Consider the following 12,642-nt stretch of genomic DNA (forward strand, 5'->3'; position numbering starts at 1 on the left):
GGATGAGTCATATTTATACTGTCTTTTTGTACTCAGTACCTGAATTTATCATGTTAGTCAGACAATCAGAGGTTTGAGAAGAGGTCTCCCTGGAATCCTCAATGATTAACAAAAAAGCATTAGTTCATCTTCAGTCACTGTATTGCCTGGAGGAAGTCATTCATTATCATCTCAGTTTTTCGATTTAAAAAATGGAGAGGAAAAAAAAACTTTTTTTTTTTTAACTTAGCTCTTTGTATCCTAAGAGCTTTATTAAACAGTCTTGACTACCTACTATATCACACAGCCAGGAAGTGACAAAGCCAGACCTTGAATCCAGAGCTATCTAATTCCAGCCACTAAGCTGTATGGATTATTCTTCACTCATGGTCTAGCAAACATAACAATGAAGACATCTAGTGGACAAGATAGTTGAAATGCAGCTCAAGAAGAGCAAGTAGAGACCACCAGCAGAGTCATAGATTCACATAATACAGAGTATGCTGAAGGAACAATGAGTTAAAAAAAAAAAAAATCATCAGGAAATGTTCTATCCAATCAACCCTTGAATTTGGCATTTCACATTTGTGTCTAACAGATTTGCCTGGATTCTATTTTCGAGTACCCTGGGAACACTGGGGCTTCTTGCCTTGAAGGGCATTACAGTGATTTCTGGTTATGTTATTTGTTTCTCACTGTTCAGGTACGATCTGGCCATGTGCGTCTGTGGAATTATAGCATCACATCTGATTACAGGAAGGTAAGTTCTCAGTCAGGCACTGTGTACAATGAGCTCAATTTGTTTTTATTCAATAATTATTGCTTTTGACTTCTATAAGCTCAATTGTCAGACGCGACTGAGTGAGCACACTTGACCGTGGCAGGAGCAGGTGATGGTACGGCAGGGCAGCAAAGGGAGGGGAGTCTATATGGGTGTATGATTTGACTTGAAATTTGCTTTGCTTTCTGAGTTTAGGTGTCTAGTCAGTCTAAATTTCAGGGCATAATTGATGGCACCATGAGTAATAGGGAGATGATTTCTTAACACCAGCACAAAGGTATTAGCAAACAGGTAGGACAAAAATAAAGCAAAGGGGACCGAAAACAACCCCAGACTATGTCTATTTTGGAAAATTCAAGTTGCTTTGTAAAACCCCTGATGCTATGCTATGCTAAGTCACTTCAGTCGTGTCCGACTCTGTGTGACCCCATAGACGGCAGCCACCAGGCTCCCCCGTCCCTGGGATTCTCCAGGCAAGAACACTGGAGTGGGTTGCCATTTCCTTCTCCAATGCATGAAAGTGAAACGTGAAAGTGAAGTCGCTCAGTCGTGTCCGACTCTTATCGACCCCATGGACTGCAGCCTACCAGGCTCCTCTGTCCATGGATTTTCCAGGCAAGAGTACTGGAGTGGGGTGCCATTGCCTTCTCCGAGTTATATAATATTTACCTATATACTTAACTTCTTATAAACAAGCATTGACTTTAAGCTATATTTATCACTAATGCACAGGTAGCATGTACACACATTATCACTAAATGTATTTTTATTATTATCTCCATCTTACAGACAAGGACGCTGAGGTTCATGGACTGTAAGTGGATTTCCTCATCAAGCTATTATTGGTGACTAAATTCAGTCTTTTATTTTTTTTTTTTTACTAAAGTTTGTCAGTCATCCTTATCTGAAGTCTATAAGGTTTAACATTGAACAAAACCCTAGAGCTGTCTAATTCTAAAACAGCCCTAAAAATGCCCTTCAGTCAAGAAGTGGCCGTCCAGTCTCCAAGTTCAGTCTGTGTGTAATTCTCCTTCTCTCTCCCTCATTTATTCTTTTCTTTCTTTTCCTCTTTCCTCTTACTCTAACTTCCTAGGTGGCACAGTGGTAAAGAATCCACCTGCAAATACAGGAGACACAAGAGACAGGGGTATGATCCCTGGGTCGGGAAGATCCCCTGGAGGAGTAAGAGTCAACCCTCTCCAGTATTCTTGCCTGAGAAATCCCATGGACAGAGGAGACTGGCAGGCTACCGTCCATAGCGTCTCAAAGAGTCAGACATGACTGAAGCAACTTAGCATGCACACACACTCTAGCAGGTTTGTTGATATTCAGAGTCCCCAGAAATTCCAAGGCAGATTTTATTTCTGTTAATGAAGCAGTCTGGAGTTTGAAATGATTTAAAAGATAGCTGGCATCTTGCACAGAGAGTGTAAGAGGATAAAAACATCTGGGAAGTGTCTATAGTAAAAGGGAAAAACTCGGTTTTGATTTCAAGTTCACTGTGTTTAAGGAGGGCAGTAGTTGTCTGTTAAACATCCACTTCCTGGTATTAGCTGTTGTTGCCCAGTGACATAATTCAGTGGCTACCATCAGGCACAAGTTAAGTTCCCAGAAGAGAATCAGTCGCTTGAATGACAACACTGTAGTTCAGGGGTTGGCAAATTTTTTTTTCTGTAAAGGGTGAGATAAAAAATATTTTGGTCTTTGTAGGCCATGCAGTTTCTCTCAACCCCTCAGCTCTGCCACTAGAGCTCAGAAGCAGTCACAGAGGATGTGGGAAAGTGTCTTATTTCCGCAGAGAATGTCAGAGGAGGCCAACGTGCCAGGAACAGGGCTGTAGTGGGTGGTTTTTGATAGGTAACACATCTGGAGAAGTACGAAAGGAATGGATTACAGGAGATTTTAAAGGAGAGTTTGGGTAAGAAATGTTTACATTTTCTTCAAAGCAGTGGGAAGCTACCCAAGGTTTTTAAGCAGCTATGTGACATAATTGGGTTTGCATTTTAAAGTAGTTATCTGGTTGGCAGCAGGGAGAGTAGATTAGACCAGAGCAAGGGTAGACTCTGAGGAGTCTTTGGAAGGCCTGTTAGTAGCTTGGTCTAGATAGTGGTAGTGAAGATGGAGAAAAGCAGGTAAATTCAAGAAAAGGTAGGAAGCTAGATTTGATTGGAGTTGGTGATGGATGGGTTCATTGTAGGGGGTGAAGGAGGCCTCAGTGAGGGCAGGGCCAGGTTTCTGACTTGTAAACTAGATTGTGGGAGGCGGGGGATGCCATTCACTGAAAAAAGAGATTTAAGGTGGGTTCGAATATGCTGATCAAGGAAAGTGGAAGGGCTTGTTTTTGCCACGTTTGAGATACTAAGTGAGTGTGCTCCTGAGTCAGATGTAAGTCTAGTATTCAGAGGTATATTCTCTGCTAAAGATAGAAATTTGCCAGTCATTGGCATGTATTTGGTTAGGGAACCGAGATATTAATAGATGGAATTTCTTGGGGAAATAATATAGAGAGGAGAATATACACATTTGTTCTTCTCTAAACAGGGTACAAGGACCCCAGAGGAATATGCTCTGTGTCCAAAAATGCTCAAGAAAGGTAAGCAGATTTCTCATTGTAGGAACCACTCAAATTCCTACAGCAACAATTTCATTTGCGTCTTTGGAGTGGGGAATCCTATGGGGCCGAACACAAGACTCACAGACATCAGGCAACCAAAAGAAGGTAATTAAACTATGTGTTTGAAGCTGTTGCCTTAGGCTAAAACCTCAGTTCCCCAGCCCAGGGTGTGAGAAATAACCAGCCAAGAAGTTGGATCACAATTATAGCTGCTTATTAAACTGCTATTCCTTTTCTTTCCTTTCCATGTATACAGTTATTGATTTAAAAGGGAGGGAAGAATGTCCTGCATGTGTGACACCTGCTTGGTGACTCCAAAAATAGAGTTAGTGCACTTTAGTAGATGAGAGAGGGGGAAATTGACTGAAACCCTGCGGTCTAGCAAATGGAATTATAATCCAAATGCTTCACAAGTAGCAAACTGAAATGTAGGATCCCAGCGACAACATAGGAGGGCTTCCCTTTCTCCCCATTTTGGTCAGAAGTTTCTTTTTCCAGACTTTTTCATGGTGGCCATTCTATCTGTTCCCTAGCGATTGCTTGTTGTCGCTGTGAATTGAATTTCTCTGCTAATAATTGACATTTAGTATCTTTCCCTGTGCTGCTTGTTTGAAATCTGTTTGGATGAAATTTATATCTTCAAGTGGTCTTCTTGAAAGTCCGCCCGTTAATGAATTCTCTACTATACGCCCCAGGACGTTTGTTGAGGGCAGGTGTCATTCACAACAGGAGAGGCCTTTTGAATGTGAACTGCCCTTTGTTGTTGTTCAGTCTCTCAGTTGTGTCCAACTCTGCCACCCCATGGAGTGCAGCAGGCCACGCTTCCCTGTCCTTCATCACTTCCCTGAGCCTGCTCAAACTCATGTCCATTGAGTTGGTGATGCCATCCAACCATCTGGTCCTCTGTTGTCCCCTTCTCCTCCTGCCTTCAATCTTTCCCAGCATCAGGGTCTTTTCTAATGAGTCAGCTTTTCGCATCAGGTGTCCAAAGTATTGGAGTTTCAGCTTCAGCATCAGTCCTTCCAAGGAATATTCAGGACTGATTTCCTTTCGGATTGACTGGTTTGATCTCCTTGCAGTCCAAAGGACTCTTAAGAGTCTCCAACACAACAGTTCAAAAGCATCGATTCTTCAGCATTCAGCATTTTTCATGGTCCAACTCTCACATCCATACATGACTACTGGAAAAATCATAGGTTTGACTAGATGGACCCTTGTAGGCAAAGTAATGTCTGCTTTTTAACACGCTATCTAGGTTTCTCATAGCTTTCCTTCCAAGGAGCGGCTTTTAATTTCATGGCTGCAGTCACCGTCTGCAGTGATTTTGGAGCCCAAGAGAATCAAGACTGTCACTGTTTCCATTGTTTCCCCATCTGTTTGCCATGAAGTGATGGGATCGGATGCCATGATCTTAATTTTTCAGTGTTGAGTTTCAAGCCAACTTTTTCACTCTCTTCTTTCACTTTCATCAAGAGGCTCTTGAGTTCCTCTTTGTTTTCTGCCACAAGGGTGGTGTCAACTGCATATCTGAGCTTATTGATCTTTCTCCCAGCAGTCTTGATTCCAGCTTGTGCTTCATTCAGCCCGGCACTGCACATGATGTACTCTGCATATAAGTTAAATAAGCAGGGTGACTGACAGGTAAATAAGCAGAAGTGCCATTAGGCACTGGTTTTCATGGTGTAGTTATGCCAAGCAGCCACAAGGCAGCAGGATTTCCTCATGCCCCACCCAGCTTGCTAGGGTAAGCAGAGCCTTGGTGAAATTCCGCCTTCCGGCTTGTAAAGGAGAGCCGAATGTGGCAGAACAAAACGCCAAGCCCTGGTGTCCCATTTCTCCCTCCCCCGTATTTTTTACCCCATTGGAGAAATCCCAAACCCTGCAGAAGCTCTGCTGAGGGTGCTGTGTTCCGTCTGAAGTTTGGGCAACTCTAAGGAAGGAAGCGGGAGGTGAGAGCCCCAGCACCAGGACACCTGGGGACCAGCTGGCTCCTCCGCCTTGGTTTAGTTGTAGGAGGTTCTGCATTTTCTGGACACTGTCATCCAGTCCACAGGGGACCAGGCATTACAGGTCCAAGGGGATCTCATTTGCTGGCACATCCTTCAAAGCTTCTTCAGCCACACGATAGTCCAGACTTGGGAACCAAGGCTGTTCAGGCGCCAGGAATGTGAACTAGCCTGGGACACTGAAGTTTGAAGGGAATATACTAGGCATTCCATTTTTTAAAGTCAATTATTAGGTAATATTGGAGTATAGTGGATTTATTCTGTTATGTTTGTTTAAAGTGTACAGCAGGTTGGTTAAGTTATATGCAGACATAGCTGTACTTGTTTTCAGTTACTTTTTAATGTAGGTTACTACTGTGCGTGTCTAGGTCCCTCTGATATATAGTAGGTCCTTGACGATTATTCATTATATATATATATTTGTGTGTATGTCTCAATTCCATCCTCCTGATGCATCCTTGGCTTCCTCCTTTCCCCTTTGGTTAGAATAAGTTTGTTTTCTAAATCTGTAAGTGTATTTCTGTTAAGAAAATGTACTTCATTTCTATCAATTTTTAGTTTCCACCTATCAGTCACAATTGGGCTTCCCAGGTGGCACCAGTGGTAAAGAACCTGCCTGCCAATGCAGATGATGTAAGAGACAGGAGTTCAGTCCCTGAGTCGGGAAGATCCCCTGGAGGAGGAAATGGCAACACACTCCAGTATTCTTGCCTGGAGAATCCCATGGACAGAGGAGCCTGGTGGGCTACAGTCCATGGAGTTGCAAAGAGTGGGATATGACTGAAGCAACTTAGCACAGCACAGTGTATCAGTCACATCATAGGGTGTTTGTCTTTCTTTCTATGAATTGCATCACTTCGTAAGATCATCTCCAAGTCCATTTCTGTTGCTGCAAATGTCATTACTGCATCCTGTTTTCTGGCTCAATAATATTCCCTTCCATATATGTACTGCATCATCTTTATCCATCTGTCCATGGACACTTTAATTATGTGTATGTTCAGGTATTGTAAGTATTGTTGAATGAAGGTTGTATTTGTCATTTAGAGTTAGCATTTTCTTCAGATATACATCGAGGAGTGGGATTAGGGGATCATTTCGTAGGTTTTTTGTTTTTTTAATAACTTTCATATGTTTTAGTGGCTCTCCAGTTCACTCTCCCACCAGCAGTATGGGAAGTTTCTCTTTTATTTACACTGTCTCCAGCATTTGTTATTTGTAGTGTTTTTCATGATGGCCATTCTGATGTGTATGAACTGATACCTTCTTGTCATTTTGATTTGCATTTGTCTCATACTGTGTGATATTGAGAATTCTTTTTTATATTGAGCTGCATGAACTGTTTGTATCTTTTGAGACTGATCTATTGTTGGTCACAAGTTTTGGAAGTGTTTTTTCCCATTCTATAAATTGTCTTTTAATTGGTTTAATATTTTTAAATTTTTATTGATAAAAACAATAAAATCAAGGGGAGTCATATCTTTTTCCTCACTTAACTAATTAAGCATGCTCACTGTGATCATCAATGGAGTGCATCTATATATCATATGTTTATAAAAACTGGAAAGAAAATACCAAACTGAATAATTATTATTTATGATTGTGGAAATGTGGGTGAATTTCCTTTACCTTTGTACTTTTCTGTAGTTAAAAGAAATGTTCTTTAGTAAACACATAATGCCTTTGAAATAAAAAAAAAATGTTTATAAAATAACATATGGGTTCTTTTTGCACCATTGGAGGGCACGTTTATCCCTTTTCCCTGACTTCAGTCTCCTCTCCCGGCTCCTCAGTTTCTATAATTTCGTGTATCTTATACAAAGCATAGTTTTATATGACTTGGATTTTTAAAGAAGAATTATACTGTAATATTTTTCTTACTTCTCAGTTATAAGTGATAAGAATGCTAATAGTTTCAAGTCAGGAAGGTTGATTCCTCCAGCTCCATTTTTCTTTCTCAAGATGGCTTTGGCTATTTGTGTTTCCATATAAACTGAAATTTTTTGTTCTAGTTCTGTGCAAATTACTATTGGTAGTTTGATAGGGGTTGCATTGAATCTGTAGATTGCTTTGGGGAGTACAGTCATTTGCTAAGCTTCTGTTTGACTCCACAACCGTGGCTAGTAGCAGAGCTCTAGGGTCCAGCTAAGGGAAAATCAGATCTTCTGTACGAGTTTAGGAATAAAACCACCGTTTATCGCAATGCCTGGCACACAGCACAGCAGACACTGAATCAGTGTTTACTGGATAAATAACATTTTTCTGTAAAGTTCTAAGCTGTCCAGCCATACTTCCCCCATTGCACTCCATATCATCTATAATCTCTTGCTGAACTGATTCCTCACTATTCCCCATGCTTACTGCCTCCAACCCCACACTTTCCTTCTCTTGAAACAACTTCTTCCTTGCCTCCTCATAGCTAAGTTCAAATGTCCCCTCTTCCATGAAGCTCTCCCTGATTCCTCCAATTATAACAGTCTCTGACTCTGAGACGACTTTACAATGCTTTTAAAGTAATTCTGTACATATCTTGTATCTTCCTTGATGGCTCAGACAGCAAAGAATCTGCCTGCAATTTGGGAGACCCGGGTTTGATCCCTGGGTCGGGAAGATCCTCTGGAGAAGGGAATGGCAACCCACTCCAGTATTCTTGCCTGGAGAATTCCATGCACAGAGGAGCCTGGTGGGCTACAGCCCATGGGGTCACAAAGAGTCAGTTATTGTTATCACAGTCACATTCACCTCATTTGCCAGGGCAAAAGTTCCCCAGTGAATGGCCACTGATTTTTTGTCTGAACATCAATGTCAGTCTTTACAGCCTCTTCTGGGACTACATGTTGGTATTTCATAAACCACCTGATAAAACATAGTAATTAATTTATTAAATATGGCCTTTGAAATATACACTAAATTCTAATTACTGCATTTAGTCAGCCTTTAAGATTCTGCAAAGGAATAAGCCACAGAAAGGAAAACCATCTCCCTCAATCCACTCTTCTGCTGGAAAAAAATAAGCAAAAATCTTTCTCGTATAAACTGCTATCCAGTAGATAAGTCTCAAGCAAACTCATGTAACAACCCTATGAAATATATTCTATTATCATCCATATTTTCCAGATGGCTGAGACACAGGGAGGTTAAGTGTCCAAGGTCACACTATTATATGTCAGATCCAGGACTTGAACCCAGAATATCTGGTTCCAGAGTGTGTTCTCTTAACTATACCAAACAGTATCCACGTTGGCCATCCTATGGGGTCAGCCCCCTCTGGATAACTCAGGATCAGACTCTCTTCCCAGAAGGAAAGAAGGGCAAGACAGTTCTCTACCAGCTAAGTGTTATTGCCACCCACTCCCCCACCCCGGTTAACAATCTCCATTTACAAGGAGTATGTTTATGCTCCTCTCTCTAGTCTGCTTCTTGTGTTCTCAGTAGTTACGGTTCCACGACGCCATACCTTATACCTACTGCATGGAAACCTCAAACAAAATGAAAAACAAAAGCATGGCTTTGGATATGAAAGCCAATTCAGCAATTGTCATATGAGGCAACATGAGGCTTCCAGTGATGGTGGGTAATTTTCTGGGCGGAGGGAGGAGAAAAGAATTAGGAGCCTACAGACACCACCTGGCGGTGTCCTTAGAACAAGACCTTTCTCAGAGGAAGCCCAAAGCCTAATCAAGATGCATTGTCAAGATTCCAACAAGCAGCTTCTGTATCAGATTGTTGCAAAATAAGTGAATTGTTTCTGCCGCCTCCTGGCACTTGGCTCTGGGCTAAGGTGGCGTGCTAACAGACCGTTGACGGATAGCAGGCATTCACCTTCTGTTGCCAGTGCCCCCACTTCAGGCTCCTTTCCCACCCCAATACACACATTAGCCCTCTCATGTATAATTTTGATTCCAATCACATAAGACTCTAATTTCTAAAAGCAACTGCTGTGAAGAGCAGAGACACAAAGCTGCCCCCTATGCGATGAAATAGCAGAGGTGGACATCAGAGATACTCGTCTGGAGCCAGGTAGCAGCAGGTTCAAGATTTTTTTTTAAGCCAATACTTTCATAAATCTAATTCAAAAGACAATAGGGGATATATGCCAGATCCAAAATGATGTTCTTGAGGCATGTTCTTCAATCAGGACAAAGTCAAGATGATACAGTTCAAATTCAAATTGTGATAACAGTCAGTCTATAGCAATGAGTACGTCTGTTGACTCTAGAGTTAGATTTTTCTGAGTTTGTCAAGACTGTGGCAACAGCCACTTGATAAGTTTCTCATCAAGACTCTTGCTCCAACCACATTTTCCACCTACTTTGAGTTGGACAGTTAAAAATAAAAACATTATAGAATGGTGATATATGTATCCTTATGGCTAACTCATGTTGTTGTATGGCAGAAACCAATACAACACTGTAAATCAATTACCCTCCAATTAAAAATAAAGTACAGAGTGGTGAAAGTATTCGGCATGATCCTATGTGACATTGTCATTTATGAAACCTGACAGTAGGCTTTGGTAAAACTCACAGAACTGTTCCACACGACGAGTGAATTGAAATGTGAACTTTGGACCTTAGCGATGATAGTGATCAATAGTAGTTTATAGAATATAAAAAATGCACCGCGTAGCGCAGGAAGTTACTAGCAGGGGAAAGTGTCGGGGAGGAGGGAACCAGGGATTTATAGGAATCTGCTGTATTTTCTGTGGGATTTTTCTGTAAGCCTAGAAACTGCTCTAATAGATACCACTCCCCTTTGCAAATTAAATGCTCAAGTAACCTTTCCCCAGAACAGCTTGACATCAGGGTCCTACCAGGGCCTTTTTGACCTTGTCCTTTTGGGGGCTATGGCTCCAACTTGGGGAGCTTCAGCTCCATTTGTGGGGCTTTGGCTCCAATTTGGAGTGTTCTCCCTGTGAAGGGAAACTCTGTGTATAAGGCACTTCGGACAAGGGTCACAGGTCTAGTAGGACTTGGAGGTCACATTTGGGGCAGTTTGCCATTGACTTTGAAGGTGACTTTCTGGTTGGTGAGGTTTTTGTTTGATTTGAGTACTTTGGTTGGATTGGGCTCCCAGGTGGTGCTAATGGTAAAGAACCCACTTGCCAATACAGATGTATGAGGTGTGGGTTCGATGCCTGGGTGGGGAAGATGCCCTGGAAAAGGCCATGGCAACCCACTCCAGTACTCTTGCCTGGAGAATCCCATGGACAGAGGAGCCTGATGGGCTACAGTCCATCGGGTCGCAAAGAGTCGGCCACGACTGAAGTGGCTTAGTACAAAACTGCTCTAAAAAACTAGTCTATTCACTTAAAAAAAAATCTGATTATATTCCTTCTCTGCATAACATTCTTCAGTAGTCTCCCACTGTTCTGAGAATAAGGCCTGTCTGGAAGAGGTCCTGTCTTGGTCCTGGAAGATGGTGGTCTAGCCCTTGCCCACACCTCCAGGCTCATTTCCCACTTTTCACCACCCTGACAGTGTCTCTGACATAGGAGCCTTAGCTCAGCTGCAAGAAGCTGAGCTCAGAAGCAGCCAAGATATTCAACCTGTGCGGGGCACCCGACATTTCTCTGACTGGGCATTTTATCTCCCTTAAGTCACCTAACTAACCCTCATCCCCTCAAACTTTGTTTTTTTTTTTTTTCAAACTTTGGCTTTCAGATTCAATGACACTTCTTCCAGAGAGGTGTTTCCTCACCATTCAATGAATAAAATCACTCCACAGCCTCATTCTTTTCCGTCACATCCCCCTAATCCATTCTATCATAATATTTATCGTGATCTAATGAGGCACAGCGTCTACCTTATTCCCTCTCCAGTGCTCAGCACCTCTTGTGGGGCTGGAGTACGCAGAGGCATGGGGAAAACGACAGTAAAAGTAACACTGACCTAGTGTTCACGGTGTGCCAGGCACAGTGTTACTCCTCTTATCTATAGCTCATTAAATCTTCTTTGCAACTTAATGAAATAGACACATTATCATGCCTGCCTGACGTGAGTAACCTGAAGCCAGAGAGCTTAAGGAACTTGCCAAAGGCTTCACAGCTTGGCTCTGGTGGAATGGGATTCGATTCTAGTTCTCTGGCTACAGTGTCTACACTTTGAACCACTATGCCATGCTACCGTTGTCAAGTGAATTAAGAAACGAATGAACTAGTGAACTTTGGTACATCTGACTCAAGACTGTGAAGTGAAAGTCACTTAGTCATGTCTGACTCTTTGCGACCCCATGGACTATACAGTCCATGGAATTCTCCAGGCCAGAATTACTAGAGTGCGTATCCTTTCCCTTCTCCAGGGGAATCTTTACAACCCAGGGATCAAACCCAGGTCTCCCACGTTGCAGGTGGATTCTTTACCAGCTGAGCCATAAGGGAAGCCCAAGAATAATGGAGTGGGTAGTCTATCCCTTCTCCAGTGGATCTTTCCAACCCAGGAATCAAACCCGGGTTTCCTGCATTGCAGGCAGATTCTTTACCAACTGAGCTATCAGGGAAGCCCAAGGCTGTATCAGGGCCAAGAAAGTGAAGTCGCTCAGTCGTGTCTGACTCTTTGCGACCCCATGGATTGTAGCCCACTAGGCTCCTCCTTCCATGGGATTCTCCAGGCAAGAATCCTGAAGTGGGTTGCCATTTCCTTCTGCAGGGGATCTTCCCAACCCAGGGATCGAACCCAGGTCTCCCGCATTGTGGGCAGACGCTTTAACCTCTGAGCCACCAGGGAAGCATTACACTGTTTTTGTATTATACTTCCTGTTCCCTGATGGTCACCAAAACTTTCTTCACCATCTCTTTGTTTTTTCCTCTCTCTCTCATTTATTACTTCTCTTCTGAGTTCACGAAACTGAAGTGTCTTTATTATCATCACTTCAAATCCTCATCTTATCTTCTTTTCAATTTTTTCAAAGCGCAGGTGCTTTTTAGGTTGTTTGGTTAAGTGCTAATAAAGATAATATTTTTTTGTCAGCAAAGAGTGGGTGGTGTTCTGATTTTAGAAGTGATCAGTTGACTTTAGAAAGCACTGAAAGAAAATTCAGTGTGTCCCACGTCCAACTACTCTCTTAGTGGGTTTTTAGTGAAAGATCCAGCTGGATTAATGAGGAAAAATCCTCTCTAGTGAAACACTGCTGTGTTATCACATTTTGAGTCAATGGAATGCATTCTGCATTTGTTAGCTTTGGGCCTTTCTGCTCATAGTCTGTACCTGACAATGTGGGCAAAAAGAGAGAACAGAAATAATCAAGAAGATATACAAGAGTTG

This window comes from Bubalus bubalis, chromosome 15 (genome assembly GCF_019923935.1).
Source record: "Bubalus bubalis isolate 160015118507 breed Murrah chromosome 15, NDDB_SH_1, whole genome shotgun sequence".
Taxonomy (NCBI): Eukaryota; Metazoa; Chordata; class Mammalia; order Artiodactyla; family Bovidae; genus Bubalus; species Bubalus bubalis.